The following is a 20,803-nucleotide window of genomic DNA, read 5'->3' as shown; positions in this document are numbered from 1 at the left end:
ACGCACACAGACAACTTTCGCCTGCAAGGCAGGAACTTCCAGGTTGTAAAACCTAACAAATGTCGAGGGGGAGGCCCAGCCCGCCGCCGTACAAATGTCATGAATGGAAATTCTGCTGCACCAAGCCCACGAAGAGGCCATGCCTCTGGTGGAGTGAGCCCTGATGCCCAGAGGGCACTGCAGGTTTTTAGACGCATAAGTAGCTGCGATAGCGTCCACTATCCATCTGGACAGGCTGTGTTTCGAGGCGGCGAGACCTTGGTGCGCCCACCAAACGAAACGAAAAGCTGCTCCGAGCGCCTGATAGCGGCGGAGCGTGTGACGTAATTTCTCAGCGCTCTGACCGGGCAGAGGAGATTACCATCGACCTCGCTGCCGGAAGGCGGCAGAGCTGAGAGAGAAATGACCTGTGCTCTGAAGGGAGTGCCCAATATTTTGGGGACGTAACCATGCCTCGGTTTAACCCTCTGAGGTCGAGAAACGCGCCGACGCGTTTTGCTGGATTTTTTTCACATAGCAGCAACATAAACTTAAATTACTCCGTCATTTATGGTTATACAGAAAAAAGCAATATAAAAAAATAATCTGTGATATTTCTACTTTTGTATGTGTCCACTTACAATCAAATCAAAACATTGTGCTTTGTAAAATAAAGAAAATAAACAGGGTGTGCGTTCTGCCTCTCCGTCGCGGTGAACTTTTTTTCCTTGAGCACGTCTATAAACTGAAACAAAACTCAGCGAATCCTTCTCACACATTTATGAGCCATATACCTTTATACACATTTAAGTGTGTACTTTTAAATGATCGGATTCAAACTGCAAACAAATATTCTCTGTTTAAGTAATTTGTATAAAACCAACAGGATGTCCAGTATCTCAAACGCTTGCTAATTACTTTTTAATTCGACACGCCCACTCGCGCAAAAGAGATTCACATGCAAATCTCCACATGGGACGCGAACGCCCTCGTTACCTCAAACACAAAACACCAAAACACTTCACAAGTCTCTGCTTTTCGTCGAGTTTGGAAGACGCGCTGTGAGCTTACTGGATTTACCTCAGAAGAAGAAGAACGCGATTTGAAGACAAGAAAGATGTAAGGTAAGAAATTCTTACTTATTAGTTTATGGTATTGTTGCATAAACTTCACATTGCAGTTGAACTGTTGCTAGATATATGGTGAATATTATACTATTTAGACCCGTGTTTCCTGATAAATACTGTTTGTGGATATCTGCTCAAACATAGATATGTATAACCATAATGTTTAATATTTTGGAGCGCGATGGCGTTTGAATGTATCATATTTTGGAGCGCGCTGTGGGTTTGAGTATCATATTTTGGAGCGCGCTGTGGGTTTGAATGTATCATATTTTGGAGCGCGCTGTGGGTTTGAATGTATCATATTTTGGAGCGCGCTGTGGGTTTTACTAAAAATCCAAACAATCTAAAAGCCATTCTTTTTTAAATCTCCTCATTCTTTGTGCAAGGTTGCTCTGAATGACAGGGCCTGATCGCTCCTAATAGGGCAGTTAGGGGAGTGTCTTTGTCTTTCTCAGGTGTTAAAAGCTTACATATTCATGAGATGATCACGCCTCTTCGCATATGGCTTTGTCACACAAAACACGTCTTAGAAATTTTAAATCAATATATTGTCTTATCTGAATGAGCAGTCAGGGTGATTTTCACATAGTTTTGGAGCAAATATTCTAGGTTATGTCATACAATTTTCAAAAGTCTTGTGAAGAAATAATCAGTATGGGTTTCATGGCCTTATTTCAGTGAGAATTTTTTTTTGTATTTTCACAAACCACGCATAAATGTCATTATCTCAAAACTACAAACTTTTACATACATGCTGCTGATATATTATTGTAGCAGAGTTTGTGCTGAATACAGTGTAATCAGACTTTAGCCATGAAAATGTCACTAGTAACAGAAAAAAACACAAATGTCAGAGCATGTCAGAACACCACCAGGGCCCAGAAAACAGCTCAGACCTCAGAGGGTTAAGAATGACTTTCGAGCCATTAGGTCCGAACTCAAGGCACACGGCGTTAACGGATAATGCGTGAAGGTCTCCAACACGTTTGACTGAAGACAGAGCTATCAGAAAAACGGTTTTGAGCGTGAGGTATTTCATATCCACAGTTTCTATGGGTTCAAAGGGATGCGCTTTCAGGGCCTCTAGGACCAGCGAAAGATCCCACATAGGAACCGAGGGGGGTCGCGGGGGGTTCATCCTCCTGGCTCCCCTAAGGAAGCGGGTGACGAACTCGTTCCTTCCTAATGCGCGGCCCAGCGCCGAACCGGCAAAAGCTGAGATGGCCGCAACATAGACTTTGAGCGTGGAAGGGGACCTGCCCGTGTCCAGCAGCCCTTGAAGGAAAACCAATACCTGCGATACCCCACATGCTTGTGGATCCAGCCCCTTGGCAGTGCACCACTTTTAAACACAGACCATTTAGACGTGTAGAGCTGCCTCGTAGAGTGGGACTGGGTGATCGTGTTCACAACCCCTTCTGGCAGGTCAACGGGTATCCGTTGAGTCTCCATGCATGCAGAGACCAGCGCTCTGGATGGGGATGCCAGATCGAGCCGTGGGCTTGAGAGAGAAGGTTCTCCTGGTGACTTGTGGCAACAGAGAGACCGGCGGGAAGGCATATAGTGGGCCGCTGGGCCAGGTCTGGGCCAGCGCATCCTCGTTCTTCGTAAAGAACTTTGGGCAGTGAGCGTTGTCTTTTGACGCAAAGAGGTCGACTTTCGCTATGCCGAAACGGCGCCACAGTGACTGGACTGTTTGGGGATGCAAGGACCACTCCCCAGGGGGAACATTGTCCCTGGACAGTCTGTGGGGACCCGCGTTCAGGTGCCCAGGCACATGCGCGGCTCTCAGCGAGCGCAGTGAGTGCTGAGCCCACACGAGGAGGCGTTCCGCCAGGGTGCAGAGCATTTTGGATCTGACGCCGCCCTGGCGGTTCACGTAGGCCACTACTGATGTATTGTCCGTGCTGACTAGAACATGGTGACCTTGGAGGACTGGGAGGAAGTGCCTGAGCGCTTTCTCGACCACAAGTCTCTAGACAGTATATGTGAAGGAGATTCTCCTGGTCTGACCAGCGGCCATAGACCAGTCTGCCTTCGAAGAGCGCTCCCCAACCTTGGTTGGAAGCGTCTGTCGAGACAACCTTCCGGTGCGAGATCGCTCCCATCGTCACTCCCGTGCGATACCATTCGGCTGCCAGCCAGGGCTGACTCGCGAGTCGCCGGCCGCCCAGGCTCGGTGAGGCACGCGCGCTTTCAGCCAGCGTTGAAGCGGGCGCATGCGCAGTAAGCCCAGCTGAAGCACTGCTGCAGCTGAGGCCATATGCCCCAGGATTCGCTGGAATGTCCTCAGCGGAGCCTGGCTGCCCACCTGGAAGGATGCGGCGAGATGACGGATGCGGCGCGCGCGCTGCTCCGATAATCTGGCCGACATAGCCACCGAGTCCAGTTCTATCCCAAGAAGGAGATTGACTGGCGGGGCGATAATGAGCTCTTGGTCCAGTTAACCGAGAGACCCAGGTTTTCCAAGTGGCTGAGAAGCACTGTTCTGTGAGACACAAGCTCTGTCTCTGACTGCGCCAGAATAAGCCAGTCGTCCAGATAGTTCAGTATACGCATTCCCCGTCTTCTGAGGGGAGCAAGAGCCGTGTCCATGCACTTCGTAAATGTACGGGGTGCCAAAGACAGGCCGAACGGCAGGACTGTGTATTGATATACCCGACCGTCGAAGGCGAATCTCAAGAATGGCCTGTGACGGGGTGTTATCAGGAGCTGAAAGTACGCGTCCTTCAGATCGAGAGAGATAAACCAGTCTCCTGGGGGAATTTGCGCGAGGATTTGTCTGGTTGTGATCATTTTGAACGGCCGTCTCATGAGGCTTTGTTCAAATGCCTCAGATCTAAAATAGGTCTTAGCGCTCCGTCCTTCTTGGGTACGAGGAAGCAACGGCTGTAAAAGCCCGACTCGCTCAGAGAAGGATGGACCTGTTCTATAGCCCCTTTGTGCAGCAGCTTTGCTATTTTCTGCATGAAGCAGATGCGCTGCTTCTGAATTCACTCTTGTCTCCGTCCGTGCTAAAAAGCGCGGGGGACGGCGAGCGAATTGAAGCGAATAGCCGTGTTCTATAGTGTTCAGCACCCATTCTGACATGCCCTGGATAGCTTCCCATGCTTCCGCACGCATAGCTAGGGGTCGAATGGTCTCTGGGTTCAGGTCGCCGCACTGCGCGAGATGGGGAACCTGTATCAGAGAAGATGGGGCGGCGCGCGCGCCGCCGGTGCTTGAACATGGGGGCTGGTAGACAGTAGTGACTGGCTGTACAGCGTATGACGGCTCGATCTTTATGGATGGGGCACATTTCGCTGTTAAAAACCTGTGTCGCGAGAGCGGCATGAGGGGTATCGTGATCATTTTATCAGTTTATTCAGATCATTGTACTTGTTTACACCGTCTCGCAGCGCTGTGAGGAATAATAATAATGGAAAATGTACCTCAGAAGTGCTGGTATTTCGAGGAGCAACGGATGGAATACTGTAGTAAGTTTTTTTTCATTCTCAAGTAAATCGCGTTTCTGTGTGTGAATGAATGAACGACAGAGATGCGCTGTTTACCACAACTTGCAAAAAGGTTTAAATTTGAATTGCGTTTCTGTGTGTGAATTAATGATCTGCTTTTAGCAAACTATTTTGCTATACTGAGTAAAAATCGACTGAAATATGTTGAAATAAAATGTATTTGTATAAGCAACGTATTAAACTGCAAATTAACATTTATATTCCTTATAATAAAAACAAAAGACCTATGTTACAAATGAAAGACAACATTTCGTTGATTAGTTTTGGATAGATTACACATTTTTACTGTAAAATATCTGCCATCTCAAATAAGCTTTTGTTTGCCCATTTTTGCTAATATGTTAAATATAGTATGTTTTGTCAATGTAGGCTATATTCGAAGTAATGCATCCTTAACTTTGAAATATGTATGATAAAATGTATACTGTTGTTGTAATTGTAACCTTTTTAATAAAAAATATATATTTACAAGGTAGATGTAAACAAATTTTAAAAGGTAAATATAAGCCTTTTCTTTAAATAATTTTTATTGTGTTTTATTATTGACAAATTTGGGGAGAGGATACATATTCCAAAACTGAAAATACAGTATGAGAATTAACTGCACAATTACTAGACATGTTTTCCTTGGATATTATACAATTTGCAAGTACAATTTGTGAAAAAAAAAAAAAAATAAAAAATTGACTTGCTTCCAACTGTGAACCAATTTGGTAGAATAAATATATATATATATATATATATATATATATATATATATATATATATATATATTGCTCTTGCATTCTTTCTTGTGGCTATAGGTGACACACCTGAATGAATGGCTCATTAAAGGAGAAGTTCACTTTTAAAAAAACTTTTGCTGATAATTTACTCACCCCCATGTCATCCAAGATGTCCATGTCTTTCTTTCTTCAGTCGAAAAGAAATTAAGGTTTTTGATGAAAACATTCCAGGATTTTTTCACATATTATGGATTCCATTGGGACCCAAACGGTTCAAGGTCCAAATGACAGTTTCATTGCCGCTTCAAAGGGCTTTAAACGATACCAGACGATGAATAAGGGTCTTATCTAGCGAAACGATCGGTCATTTCAAAAATAAAATAAAAAGTTGACGTTTTATAAGCACAAATGTTCGGCTTGCTCTGTTCTGTGATGCGCGTTCGTGACGTCACGTAATACGCAATTACGTTGAAAAGGTCACGCTTGAAAAATTGAAGAAAATGTTCTTTTTGGCTTTTTAATATTAAAACACTCAGGATGCGCACACGAAATGGGCATTTTAAACGATAAACTGACACAAATACATTTGAAAATGTTTATATGGTCCTCCTTCTGCACATTTGTAAACACATCAAACTTGACCTTTTCAACGTAATTGCGTATTACGTGACGTCACGAACGCGCATCACAGAACAGAGCAAGGCGAACATTTGTGCTTATAAAACGTCAACTTTTTATTTTATTTTTGAAATGACCGATCGTTTCGCTAGATAAGACCCTTATTCATCGTCTGGTATCGTTTAAAGCCCTTTGAAGCGGCAATGAAACTGTCATTTGGACCTTGAACCGTTTGGGTCCCAATGGAATCCATAATATGTGGAAAAATCCTGGAATGTTTTCATCAAAAACCTTAATTTCTTTTCGACTGAAGAAAGAAAGACATGGACATCTTGGATGACATGGGGGTGAGTAAATTATCAGCAAAAGTTTTTTCAAAAGTGAACTTCTCCTTTAAGTATGTGGGCCCCATTGTCTCCTCAGGTGTGAACCACTACATATGCATGATGCTGTTGAATGGTTGACGCCCCTTGCGCATATTGCCTTTACAAACAAAAAGTGTTTTACAAGATTTAAATCAATGTATTGTGTTATGTGAATGATTAGGTAGGATGATTTTCACATCATTTTGAAGAAAAAACTCTAGGCAACGACATCCATTAGTCAAAAGTCTTATTGACACATATTTAGTATGTGTTTTGTGGCCTTATTTCAGAAACTTTAGTTTTTAGTTTTTTCAATAACCATGCATAAACATTATTCTCTCAAAAATACAAACAAGTACATGCATGTTGCTCACATATTATGGTAGCCCTGTTTGTGCTAAATAGAGTGTAATCAGCGCCGCCGCTCCCACCACGCGCATCACGCGCTGTGCGTAGGGCACCAAGTGCTGAGGGGGCACCAAAAATAGCCTAATGAAAAAAAAATTTATAATGACGATATTATTTCATTAGCCTATAGAAATATTATTAGGCACATTTTAGCCATATATGTAACAAAAAAGGGGGAACAAGATAATTGAATTGCTATAGTATAGAAAGTACCGCCCACCCCCCCAATCCCCCGTTGGATGGTCCGTGCCGGTTGTTCGCGCGGGCGCCTGACGAAGTTTGACAGACAGACAGTAGGCAACTTTTTTGGAAATGGCCCCTAAAAGACAGCAGGAGTTAGGATCTGAGAAAAGATGAAAAAGAAACTGCGAGATGATGCCCGTGCATCACTTGCAGGTAAGTCCATGTTTAATCATTCATAAATACGGTAAATGTGCTGCATGTGCTGCTGCTAATCGTAACGCGCCTCGAACTTGCTGACGTTAATGTTAGAAAACGATGTTATTATAACTTATAACTTCGGTGCAAGCTAAATTGAGATTTTACTGTTAAACATTACCTGTTTTACAAATAACTGACGCCAGCTGTTACTTTCTTTACTATCTTTCTTTAGATATTGAGCAGTAGTTTATGGTTTATTTTGACGTGATGGTGGTTAATACTTTCTCAGTAAGTTAACAGGTAACGTTAGCAGTCACTGCAGTGCACATGGTAGGCTAACATTTCCTGTTATATAAAAATTATAAAATGTCATTATGAATGATATAAAGCAAACATTACTGTTGAATTGTGTGCATTATTGCACACAATATTATGTGTATAATATTTTTCTCCTCATTCTATTATGCTTTTATATTATATTATATTATATTTATCAAATAGTTGATAAATAAGGAATAAAGGGGGAGAACTGCTTGGCTGCCATGCTTTCAGTTTTAAATGTTAATTTTTTTTTCCGGTATAATATTCTTTGTTTGAATATTTTGTCTAATAAATGTAATTTATTCAAAGTGACATTGAATTTGGGAAAAACGTCTGGATTATTTTGATATTTTTTTTGCTATTCTGTTTACTGAAGAAAAGTTTGCACTTTCAAATGTGTAGTGTGTGTTGGCTATTCTACATAGGCTATGTTTACAAAGTCAGCAAAGCTGTTAATATTTTACTTTCTCTTTTTAGTGTTCTTAAGTTTTATACTGTGATGCTGCTATTGTGTTATTGGTATTGAGTTATATGTTTGGTAATAAAAAGTTAAACTGGCAAAAACAAACGTTGTTTTTTTTTTTTTCTCGGGTTCGGGGTGGGGGGCATCATAAAGGAATTATGCTTAGGGCACCAAAATGGCTAGCAGCGGCACTGAGTGTAATTATACCTTTGCCATTAATATGTTTATAAGCAACTGAAAAAAGCACAAATGTCAGGGCATGTCAAAACATCTCAAGGACCCCAAAAATCCCTCAGACCCCAGAGGGTTAATTCTCAAATTAATTTTCAAATTATTGAAAACATAAACATAGCCTATCACTTAAAAAAAAAAATATATATATAGTTGTACTGCAGTTTTTTCTAAGTATAAGAAACATTCTTTCTGCGTAGAGGATCCGTTTATGTTTGAAACAGCTCCCATTCATAAAATCCTTCCGTTTTCACGTGTTGTTGGTGCACCCGACAACGGTACACGTTGAGCCACAAGGAGCCATTACTTAATCTGTCAGCATTACTACTTGTCAGTAATCAGTTTCACCCGTTTGTACCGCGACGCAAGTATCCCTTGTGTGCTAGCTTCATTAAGCGTTAGGCTTGTATGTAATAATTGTGTGTGTATTTATTGTAGTTTAATGTCACTTTCTTTGTTCTGCATTGGATATGCACAAACTATTTTTACTGCTTGTACACTTGTGTCAATGACATGATAATAAAGTAAAGGAAATCTCATCAATGTTAGAAAATTAAAGAATTTCAATTTAATTAATCCATGATGCCAAGATAAAAACCATGACTCATAAACTGCTAAATGAAATGAAGACGCACGCTGGACTGAAGGATGATGTCAAACACTGTGATCAGAGACACTGCTTGATAAGGTCACCAGTCTGTGTGTGTGTGTGTTCAGATCTGTCAAACACACTGAGAACAATCACCATGAGAAAAACATCCACAATTCAAAAGTTATAAAAATGTTTATTTTGAACTAATCAATTATCTAAATGAATTCATGCACAACATTTAGTCAGATTTAGTCAGTCATGAAGTCGCATGATTTCTAAAAACTACACTAGTGAAATATATAAACAACTAAAATATATATTCATCTGTGTGTAATAGGAATATAATCATAATTTGCTATTAATAAAGAAGTATGAATATTCTTGCCCACCTGGAGTGAGTGAAGAGCGTCTGAAGAGGGATTCGCTCTGACTGAAATACTGATCATATTTATATGCTCCGTTTATTTATTTATTTTCCCAAGAGTTTAGTTTCAGTATGAGTTTAAGGAACAAAAGACTTACACATCTCTATAATGTTCTACTATTGCGAAACTATCAGGTTAATCTTGTGTTTACTTGTCTGGGTGATTCTCTGTAAACAGGATTTTTTCTCTTTCACTTTATGCCAAGTTTTCCCAGAAACACTGCTTTTCCAGCAAACTCCTTCAGTGTGTCCTGAAATATCCTGGTAGTTTATCTTATTGTATTGATGAATAACAGTGTGTCGGATCTGATCTGGTTTTTAATATAATATAAAATAATAATATAAAAACAATAAAGCTGAGTTCATTGTAGGCACATGGTCTCAATCTAAATGTTACGGGCCAAACATTGGAAAAACATGGAGCAGACTTAGCTAGAGATGTGACAAAAAATACATAAATTAATTAATAATAAAAAAAAAAAATATATATATATATGTAACGGTCATCAGCTGGAGTGCCCTCGAGAACCACCAGAGGGCACTCCATTTCAGATTGTCATTTTCCCTCACAAACTACATTTCCCATACTCACTGCCCGGACTCATCTTCACTGATCACATTCACCTGTTTGTCATTACCTTGTTTAGCTCACTCCTTATAAGTCTGGTTTTCACATTCAATCATTGCATAGTTTTGTATGTGTTACACTGCATCTCTGAGCATTTCTTTGGTTCCCTGTATTTCGGTTTCTTGGACTCTCTGCCTGCCTCTGGATTACCCGTTTGCCTTGTCCCCAGCCTTGTGTGTTTGTTTGTTTGGACTGCCTACCTGGGGCTCGTTCTTCGTACGTTGCTTATTACATCCGAGATCAAATGACACATCCAAGATAATATCATCGTGCTAATCATGATCTGGCTAACTCGGTTCTTCGAACACACTTGCCGGATAGGATTAGTATCGCTGGATTGAGTTATCTGAGATAATTGCGCGTTCATGCGCTGGTTTAAAAGGGGATATGTATCGATAGTAGAAACATTGATCAGCAACGCTGCTATTGGCTGTTCAGCGTGGCCAAAGAGCGCGCTCAGTTTTTCTCCTCAGCAGAGCAAGAACTAATAGTCGAAGTTTATTCGGAATTTTAATGTTTTAATGCAAAACGCCAGGGAACACCTCAAAGTCTGCAAAAGCCAGGAGAGAGGGCTGGCAAAAAGTAGCAGACAATTTAAATCCGTTAGAAGTGGCCATGTTAGATGTTTTTTTATCACTTATTAGCCTATATTTTTGTATTTGAATAATTGCATAATTACTTTCTTCATTGTAATGTCAGAGTCACCACACTAGAACATGGGAACAAACAAAAGTGAAGTACAAAAATATTCTACATAATGGTAATTTTTTTGTTATATTATAGTCTCTTTTATAAAAGACACTGTTAAATAAATGGTTGGCTGTTTATAAAAGCAACCAAGAAAAAGGCAGAGCAAAAAAGAAGAAAAGATCTTAGTAGCCTACACTGTAAAATAATTTTTGCTGCATTAAATTAAGGCTGTATAGTCATTTCAACTGTTAAATCTTGAGTAATGATGAATTGCTTTGACAAAACTAATAAACTTATATTAATGTAAAAATATTTTTCCAGAGTGTAGTTCATATAATGACATTGTGTTTTCCTCTTTTGTGCACTTTTACATAATACACCAACACTTGTATCTGTTCCCAAGAAAGTGGTGCTGAAATATGTGCAGTAAGTGGACATTTTTTTTCTAACTTTCCAAAGGAAAGAAAGTATAAGACTTTGTAATGTCCATTTATTTCCATTTCACTGGACAGTGAATAAACCCTCTCAGATAACTGTCATATGGAGGAACTAGCCTACCTGCAAGTGCATAAATAACTTTACTTAATTTATACTTGTATGCTTTATGGCAGCAATATAAGTTGCAGGATTCCACATCTACAGAAAGGCCTACAGAAGAGTCTGCACAGACAGAGGAGACATTCCTTTTTATTTGTTGCATGAGGCATGTGTCTAATATCTCTTGTTGCAGGCACTTGAACACTGGCTTTTCTTTACAAAGAACAATTGAAATAAAACTCAAGGAACTAAGTATATTGGTCTTTTATTAAACTTTTCATTATATTATAATGAAAAGTTTTTTTGTTTGTTTTTTTTTGGGCAATGTTGTGTAATATGGCACATGCAGCAATGTCACAGGCCCTGTCAGGTGTGCAACCCCTCAGACTTATCAGACACTGAAATCTTCCCTTTAGTTAGCCAAAGTTCATTTCATTGCGTGCCCTTGTCCTGGCTACTGCATTGTAACTGGTTTGGGTCAGGGAATGGGGTCATAAAACACCTGTCTGCAGGCAGGAACATGTCATAATCACCTATGAAGAAATGCAGTTCTGTTAGGATCAGCATAAGTGTATGTAATACAGTGAGCTTGATATTTAATTGTGGAACTTTCCTTACCACTTTCAAATAATGTGCATAAATGTGAATCTCTGAAAATTCTTAAGTCATGCACAGATCCTGGCCATTTTGCTTTCACATTTGTGATATGGAAGATTTTAGTCAACTGACTTTTTTTATTTGATATAATATTATTAATCTGGAATATTAAGACTCCCAATAGTAACTGGGCTGCACATTTACATTGTGAACCCCCTTTCTGTTCACATAATCCCCTTCATTGAGGCCTTGATGGCAGTCTATGGTAGCCTATAGTCTATGGTACCAATCACGTTAGTGAAGCCTGAGTGACATACTGTAATCGGCATGGTCATGATGGCATGATCTTCATAAAAAATGATAGCCAAAAAAAAAAAAAAAAAAACTGCTTTAAAAAAACTGCTTTACAACATTGGGTCTTAAAAACCTAAAACTGTTTTTTAAACCTAAAAGCGCCAGGTAAAGTCCGAATGACACGACAGACAGCACTTTCCATCAAGTTCTCCACATCTCCAATAGTGTAAAGGAAAGAGCCACTCGCAAATAATCATAGGGCAATGCAAACAGTTTGTGCTGTAGTTAAAGCCCGACTCCGACAAGTCGAAAATAATGTGCGTTTCCAACAAATTAATAATGTAAACGACAATCTCACGAGTCACGAGAAAAAAATATCAATCTCAGAAAGTGCACTATCGCGCTGCGCTGGACTTCCCGTATCAGCTCCGCTTATGAAGCCGGGATCTAATCCTGTTTACATGAAATAAGCCTGCTCCCGAGCAGGTTCAAGTTTGCGCACCTGTTGCTATGACAGCAAGTCCAGGATGAGCGTCGAAGAACCAAACAATCCAAGATCATGCCAAATCGTCAACAATCAAATCCAGCTAACTGAGTTAGCGACGTACGAAGAACGAGCCCCTGGACTTTGACCTGTTGCCTGTTCATTTGTTTACGTGTCTGGATTGTCCCCTTCTGATTAAAGCTGCATTTGGATCTAAACTTTCGTGTCTCCGAGCAGTTCGTGACAATATATATATATAATTTTTATTTATATATATATATATAAATCATGTCAAGTAACCATATAGTATCACTCTGAGATGTCACTTTAAAATAACTTAATTTGATGATGTTGAAGTTTATGGGAACAAATTTTGTTTGCTTTTTTATTGATTCACATGGAAACGACGTATGATTAAACAACATACTTTCACATATCTATAATGTTCTACTATTGCAAACTATCCGGGTCATTTTCGAGTCACTGGTTTGGGTGATTGTCTAGTAACTGGTTATCACATGCAAAGCTGTCAACTGATAAAAGAATGAAGACAAATATCAAGCACAATTTATCGTTTGTGAAACCCTTTGAGAACTTCATCAAACCAAAGCGGACATGCATGTGTGTGTCATAGTTAGACAGCTAGAACAGTGCATGAAGAATAAACACAAAAGAGTCTTTAATAGTAGATTCAAATAAGGAAAACACATAGAAGATAACTTTAACATAAACGTTAAACCCTCACAGTGATGGCATTTACTGTAAAGAAAATCCCCTGCTCTCAGATGACGACCTAAAGTTGCCCTCTGTCCTTTATGACTTTGAGGTTTCAAATCCTCTTGCACTTCTCTTAAAATGGGCATTCACTGACATCCAGTTTTGTTTCGATCCGCACTTCACACCGTTCAACTCGCTCTTTTGTGCAAATGTAATGACCTGAGATGTTTTTGCTATGCAGTGGCCACTGGTCATTGTGAGTTAAGGTAATATTAATAATAAAATAACATGATACTGTAATGCAAAAACTTGAAAGGGATGAAGATATTTATTACGGGGTGTACAGTAGTTGTGTGCTTTCTGCTTACTTACATCCCAGGATTTCCACTTGATATCTGACATGATTTGTTTGAAATCTCAACTTTAAAGCTACGATATTTTTTTTTATGGAAAGTGATTGTTAATCCAACACACTTGAGTTTTGCACCAATATTAAAACACATTTTCATGGTTTCAAATATGGAATCAAATGACTCTTTATTTTCAATTAAATGAAGTTCCTAAACGCAAGTTAGGGAGGAGTGAGCCCATCTAATCTTTCAATCAACAGCCTGAGTATATAAGCAGCCGCTTACCTCTCTCTAGCATCAGCTGTTCCAGTATCCGGTACTGCCGTACGGAATAATGTCCGACATCCCGGAAATCCAGCTCTTTCCTTCAGACGACGAACTGACAAGTCTTCCTGAGACACCGACAGTCACTCCCCGCGTAAGATCGGATCTTACGGGTCCAAATACGGATAATCTTCATGAGCGTTCTGGCCGGGAAATCCAGCGCTCATACAAACCACGTTCCAAAAGGCAACGCTCTCCTCCACCTTCAAGATCGCCAGTTTTAACTGAGCCTCGTCAATCTTCTCAGACTTCATCACTCCATTCTACCGCTGCTATTACACCGTTTCCACCCATTTCAAAATGTTCAGTCAACAGCCTACGTCAAGTCCTCTCCAGCTCCGGAATCCATTTCTCCCGCAGATCATCAAAAGCTCAACTCTACGATCTTTTCATCAGTTCCAGCATTCCAACAAACACTTCAACAGCTCATAAAAGCAAGACTCGCCCCTCTTCTACCTCCGTTTCTCTCCCGGTCCGGCGTTCTGAACCCACACAATCCCAACGCGCCGATTCGAAGGTCGCCGACGCTGCCACGGCTCGCACTTCCTTGTCCGCCGGTATTTCCACCCGGCCAACAACAGCGGCCGCAAAAAACAGTTCCGCTTCTTCTCCAGTTCTCACAAACTTCTTGCAGTCAGCCCCACTCTTCAGGCAAGAACCAAACTTACAAACACTTTCTACTGCACTTCCCTCTGCTTCTCCAGTTCTCTCTAATCTTCTTTATAATAACCCTTGTGCCAGGTCACTCTCACAGACAGTTACTTTTCTCTCACCCTCAAACCAACCTACTCAGATTGCGGATCCTAGCGCGAGGTTGCCTTCGCTAGCCATCCCCCCTCCTCTTTCCTTCCATTCCAATTCACCTCAATCCTTTCTTCCCCCTTCTATCCTCCAGTTGCCTCCCAATAGCCTTCCCAATACACATCCGAGCGTGAGGTTGCCTCCGCAAAGGATTTCTACACCTTTCTTTCCCACAAACCCTCTTCCTCTCATTCCAGCCCATGCCAGCCATCTTGGACACCAGTCAGTAATGGGACCCATCGATCAACATTCATCAACTTTTTTCAACACTAACACTTGCTCTTCAGATACCATCCGCTTGCCAGCCCATTCACTCTCCACAGCAGTCCATCTTCCAGCTCCTCCCAACGCAGTCGCCATGGAACCACCTCCAGTCTCAGCCCATCTCCGTTCCCTAATTCTATCAGAAATTCAGAACATTGGCTCCGGAAGCAGACTCCGATCCAACTCCAGTTCCACCTTATTCAGAACTCATATTCCTCTAGACCATCCCCTCAGATATCTCCATACCCTATCCTCGAATACCATCTTACAAGCCGTTTCTCCCAGAACACTCCAAACCTACTGGACAGCTTGGGGTTCCTTCAAAAACTTCCACAGCGCTCACAACATGGTTTTTCCTGAGTTTTCCCTCCTCTCAATATCCTCCTTCATCACATACCTCCATCACACCAGTTTAATTCAACCAGGATCAATCAAAGTCTACCTTAGCGGAATCCATTTCTTTTTCAAGCTCCTCCACGGCCAACAGTGCCCCAACATTTCGAATCCTCAGATATCCCTCCTCATCAAAGGTTTACAAAAAACCAATCCCCCTCGTCCAGACTCTAGACAACCTTTAACCATCGACATTCTTAGCATCTGCCTAACCACTCTCCGCTCAGGTCTTTTTTCTCCCAACAAAACAAGAACCCTAGACGCCATGTTCAATTTGGCTTTCTTTGGTTTCCTCAGAGTCTCAGAATTCACCACCAACTCAAAATTCAACCCATCCATCCATCCTACATTCTCCGACCTTCAAATAATAAACCATGACACTATACGTTTCAACATCAAACAAAGCAAAACCGATCAATTGAAACATGGTCATTCGATTTTCATTTTCAATTTGCCAACCCCCATCCAACCATACCAGTCCTTAAACATTTTTCTTCACCAGAGGAAATCCCAAATCACCTCTTCTCTCGACCCTCTTTTCATCGATGATAAAAACCTCCCTGCCTCCAGACATTGGTTTCAAAAGAACCTCAAATCCATCCTCAACAGTTCCGGCATCCCAACCAAACATTTCTCTTCACATTCCTTCCGAATAGGTGCAGCCACTACAGCAGCGCAAAGGGGCCTTTCCGATCACCAAATCAAAATGCTAGGTCGATGGTCGTCCCACGCCTTTGAAACATATGTTCGTTCAGATCTGCATAACATTAGACAAGCACAACAAACACTAGCATCCTTCTGAGTCCGGACCGCTTCTCCCTACTATTTGCATCTTCCCGCTTACCTAGCCCCGCTGGGCGTGCATTCATCTGGATGCAGTGAGAGCTCTCCCTTTTCAGATGTGTGTGACATACCACTCCTGGAGTGGGGTCTCCCATCTGAATCGCCGTGTGGGCTCCCCCATCCAGATGCATCGTAGGCTCTCCCGTTCGACTTGCTGTGTGGGCTCCCCCATTTTGATCACAGAGTTGAACTCCCTATTTATAAACATGGGGGAGGGCTCTCTCCTTCAAAACGCAGCGGGAGCTCTCCCGGTCGAATCGCAGTGTGAGCCTTCCGTTCGGGCGCCGTGGGGGCTCTCCCTTTCCGAATCGCTGTGTGACCCTCCATGTTTTTTAACCATGGAGACTCTCCCGTTCGGATCGCAGTGTGGGCCCTCCTATCCGAAAAGAGGACTGGAGGTACCAAGGATCGCACGTCCCTCGAGCGCGACGGGCCATTTCAGTTACGTGATCTAGGCTCCCTGCGTCAGAAGGACGGTAGTTCTGCATTTCTTCTGTATACCGTAGGCTCCCTCTCGCTGCGTAGGGAGTTTCGCTTCAGATATTGGTGGCCCGTTTGCCTTTAGGGACGAGGACCCCTTCCCCCGTTCGTGACATCTGGAGGCCCTATGTTCTTTAACTCCATGGGGCTCCATGTCATGGATGCGGCAGGGCGTTCTCCAACCTCGTACTCAAACCTCCAGTCCCAAGATACTCCCGCAGGAGTAATTTCTGAAAGTCACTGCCGCAGCAGTACAGCGGTGAGATGTACCCCAGTAAAATTTCCACAAGCTCATTTTTTTTCCAGGCTCACTCTTTCAAACACAGCTCCCGCCGGAGCTCCACTCATAGCCCCACATGGTGGGCATAGTAGGGAGACGCAGTCCAGCCAGAGTTACCACAGGTGCCCCGTTAAACATCCCTGCTGCACCAGCATCTATCCATGCCCCATACAGCTTTAGATTTCCACTTTTTGGGGGGGTAGAATGTTTTAAAGCTCTTAGGCATTCTGTATTTTCTAAGTTTCTTAATTATTCGATCATGCTATTCTAACTTGCTGTCCCAAATTTTTATTCGACACTTTTGGGGGGTATATCAGAGCTCGAGTTGAAGCTGCTTCATCGAGCCCCTCTTCAGTGGACAGCAAGCCAAATAAGTTTAACCTAATATCTTAAAGATTTTATGGGCAAGCAAACTCGTTAAATGAAGTTCCTAAACGCAAGTTAGGGAGGAGTGAGCCCATCTAATCTTTCAATCAACAGCCTGAGTATATAAGCAGCCGCTTACCTCTCTCTAGCATCAGCTGTTCCAGTATCCCTCCACCTCCCCAAACTCCACCTTCATCTCAGGTACCTTGCCCTTCAATTATCATATCCTACATTTAGCCACTGGGGGGTATATCAGACAGGGTTCGTACGGTCATGAAAAACCTGGAAAAGTCATGGATTTTTAAAATGGCAATTTCCAGGCCTGGAAAAGTTTTGGAAAATGAATAAACTCATAAAGTTTTGGAAAAGTCATGGAAATTTGTTTTTCAAAATATCTGTGTACTTGAATTTGTTTAATTAATAAAATTGGGGAAACAAATTGCAATACTTTTTTCGTTTTACTGTGCGTTCACACCGGACGCGAATAGCGCGTCAAATTCGCGCCTGACGTGTCTAGAAATTTACGCGCGTCAGAGGCGAAATGACGCGTTTCCATTAACTAAAAGCGCTGAAACGGACATGAAAGGGGACCCATTTCTTTTGGCCCATCTAGTTTTAGTCGCTGTCCTCAGTGCTGCAGAAAAGCGCTGAAACTGACATGAAGGGGAACTCATTCAGCGCTTTTCTACGGCACTGAGGACAGCGACTAAGTAGCCACACCTGTGTGGCTCTTGTGTTGCTGTCATCAGCTCAGTGCTTCAAATTAAAATAAGCTGCTTTGCATTTTCATATAGCTTCGTATGTGCCTTTCCATTACAGATTTGAGCAAAACTTTTTTTTTCTTCTAAATATCGATAAATAACTATTGCAAAAGGATGGCGTTTCCATTAACCGACTAAAACTTTTTTTTTTTTTTGCGATCAGTCATTCCAAAAATCATGGCAACGGAGGACGTTAGTAGGTTTATATCTCACCCACCGCCCTACAAATTATTATTATTAATATCTTATCCAAGTATTAATGTCAGGGAAAGACCCTTATGCGAACGGCACATAGGCTATATGCTAAGTTTCTTCATGTTTCTCCCTTGATTGTGGCATTTCTTTGAGAGTAGGCTATCCCTGTATTGTTTCTTTTATGAATTTAATAAGGAACCCTGGCTTTCATGTATTCTTTCTGTCCAAAAGGTCCGTGTTCTTTTGTGTCCACTCGTTTTTCCTTTAACCCCCAAATGAAAAACGAAAAATGAAGGGTTGTTTTAAGTAGGCTATTTTTAAAACGCAAAGTTGAACGCCAACATTTAAATTTGAACTGTAGGCTACACCAAATGCTGTGCGAAAAAGAAAAAAATATCGACAAATTTTCTGATTTTTGTTTATGACTTTTTGCCTCATTGTTAAACATTTAAAATATATATGATTTTTTTCTTTTAAAAAATTTATTTGGTCTTTTATTTTCCGTGTTCACATTTATGAGGAAAAAACAATGTTACGTGACCGTTCTCCATTATGCTCTGAGAGCGGCACTAAAAGACTTTAAAACTTACACAGAGACCTCAAACAGAAAGCACAAAGCCTTCCTAAACGAATTTCGTTTTGTATTAATTGTATCTTGATTTTAAAATGTTTCATTAACCAATTGCTTAATAGCCTAAATAAAAAGTAAATAGCAGAAAATAGATAATCACGACACAGAGGCGCCGGAGTGAACTGGATCATCCATGAACCGAAACTCAGCGTAAAAGGTAGCCTACTCGCCTCACAGACCTAAACAAAACTGAAATAGGCCTATATCTATTATCTACAGAAATATCTACTTTTAAACAGAACAATTCAAAACAAAATAAAACGATGTAGCCTAATCCGTATGAAATGTGCATTTCTCTCCGGCGTGTTCACTACTAAGAAGATCGCGAGTCAGTCAACTTCGTCTTTGCAGTCGAAACAGAAAATACTTGTTTATTAATAAACAATTAAAATTGAGAGAGAGAGAGAATATAAGATTAGTTTGACTAATTTTGAGGACTTCTAATGATCTGTTAACAATCTCGTTTTTTTATGGCGTTTATCGCATTTTGGAAAAGAGCTCTTCAAGCACATTTAGATTTTTCATCCGCTACTAACGTTACCCGCCCACAAGGAGTTAATTAACATGTATACACAGATGTTTTATGGAAAACTATGTCATGAAAATGTACCTTTAAGTCATGGAAAAGTCTTGGAAAAGTCATGGAAATTTAATGGTAAAAATGTGTACGAACCCTGATCAGAGCTCGAGTTGAAGCTGCTTCATCGAGCCCCTCTTCAGTGGACAGCAAGCCAAATAAGTTTAACCTAATATCTTAAAGATTTTATGGGCAAGCAAACTCGTTAATTTTCATTAATGATGAATTTGTGGATGGAAATATAGATGGTTATTTTCATAATTTAGTAATTGCATCATCATGTAAGTGAGTTTCAGAGTTGTCATGTCTGTTATGCTGTTTTTTTCTCCATTCATCTGAAATCTTTGTATTTGCTGCTTTGCTGTTCATTGGCCACCAGTTGACGCTCAAGAGCAGGTAAGATGACCTCTGACCCCTGACATTTCTGCTCATTGGCTGTGTTTGAAACCACATACTTCCCTACTATATAGTAGGCAAAAAGCAGTAGGTGAATAGTGTGTCCGAATCCTCAGTATTCATAAAACAGTAAGTGAGAAATCCCTGGATGATCTACTGCTTCCACCCAGATTCTGAAGTTCTCATCTGATGGATACTTTTATGGATACTAACCCAGGAGGCCACGGGACAAGAGACGTCATCATCGAACATTGCAGTGATCAGCGACACGGGTGTTTTCAAATGTGAGTAAACACGGTTCCTTGTGTTGAACTACTGTAGAGAAAACTGCCGAACTGGTAAAGGTGTAAAGACACTAGACAGTATAGTGTAGTTGTGATTTTATGATGAATAGCTAACAGGGGAGCTCTATAAGCACACGTACGTCTTCAAAGTGGACAAACATAAACCATATAAATCTTAAAGACATTTACTTTAAATGTCTATTTACATCTGACAGGAAAATCTTCATAAGTATTGCAGATGAGCACATCACAAGATGAAATAGACATCTTATTATATAGAATCCACTGTTGTCAACACGGTTTACATTGCATGCAAGTAAGGTAAATAAACAAATCTACATAAAGAACCTAAACACAAGTTATATATTTTATATGTCCATTAGTACCGTTGATAAATTGAGGAACATTTGTGTTGGATAAAAAGTGAGTTAACAAGTCAGCAACAACCTCAACATGTAAGTCAAGTCAAGTTAAGTGAAGTCACCTTTATTTATATAGTGCTTTTTACAATACAGATTGTATCAAAGCAGCTTTACCGTGATAGCATGAAAATAATACAACAAAGTTTGTTTCTAGAAGATAATTGCGTCATCATCCACCTGAGGTAAGGCAGTTCAATAATATTGTTGAATATTAAATGTCCCCAACTAAGCAAGCCAAAAGCAAGGCAACAGTGGCAAGGACCCAAAACTTCATCAGGTGACAGACTAGAGAACAAAACCTTGGTCGAACCCAGGCTCAGTCGGGGCCAGTTCTCCTGTA

At 41.0% G+C, this 20,803-nt stretch overlaps 1 protein-coding gene and 1 long non-coding RNA gene across 2 annotated transcripts in view; one reads left to right on the top strand and one right to left on the bottom strand.

The window, feature by feature from the left end:
* Positions 1-9,154, bottom strand: part of LOC309492455 (uncharacterized protein) — a 44,760-nt gene extending 35,606 nt beyond the window's left edge. The window contains exons 1-2 of the mRNA XM_082161445.1: positions 9,115-9,154; positions 8,769-8,864 (exon numbers count right to left, since the gene is read on the bottom strand). The gene's annotated coding sequence lies outside the window, so the exon portion shown is untranslated. The remainder of the gene's footprint in view (positions 1-8,768; positions 8,865-9,114) is intronic.
* LOC309492563 overlaps positions 1-20,803 on the top strand; it is a 276,178-nt gene that overhangs the window by 253,293 nt on the left and 2,082 nt on the right. The window lies entirely within an intron of this gene.

Source organism: Leuciscus leuciscus, assembly GCF_965113295.1.
Source record: "Leuciscus leuciscus genome assembly, chromosome: 2".
Classification (NCBI taxonomy): domain Eukaryota; kingdom Metazoa; phylum Chordata; class Actinopteri; order Cypriniformes; family Leuciscidae; genus Leuciscus; species Leuciscus leuciscus.
Note: the sequence above shows the minus strand (reverse complement) of the source record. Positions and strands in the feature narration are given on the sequence as shown.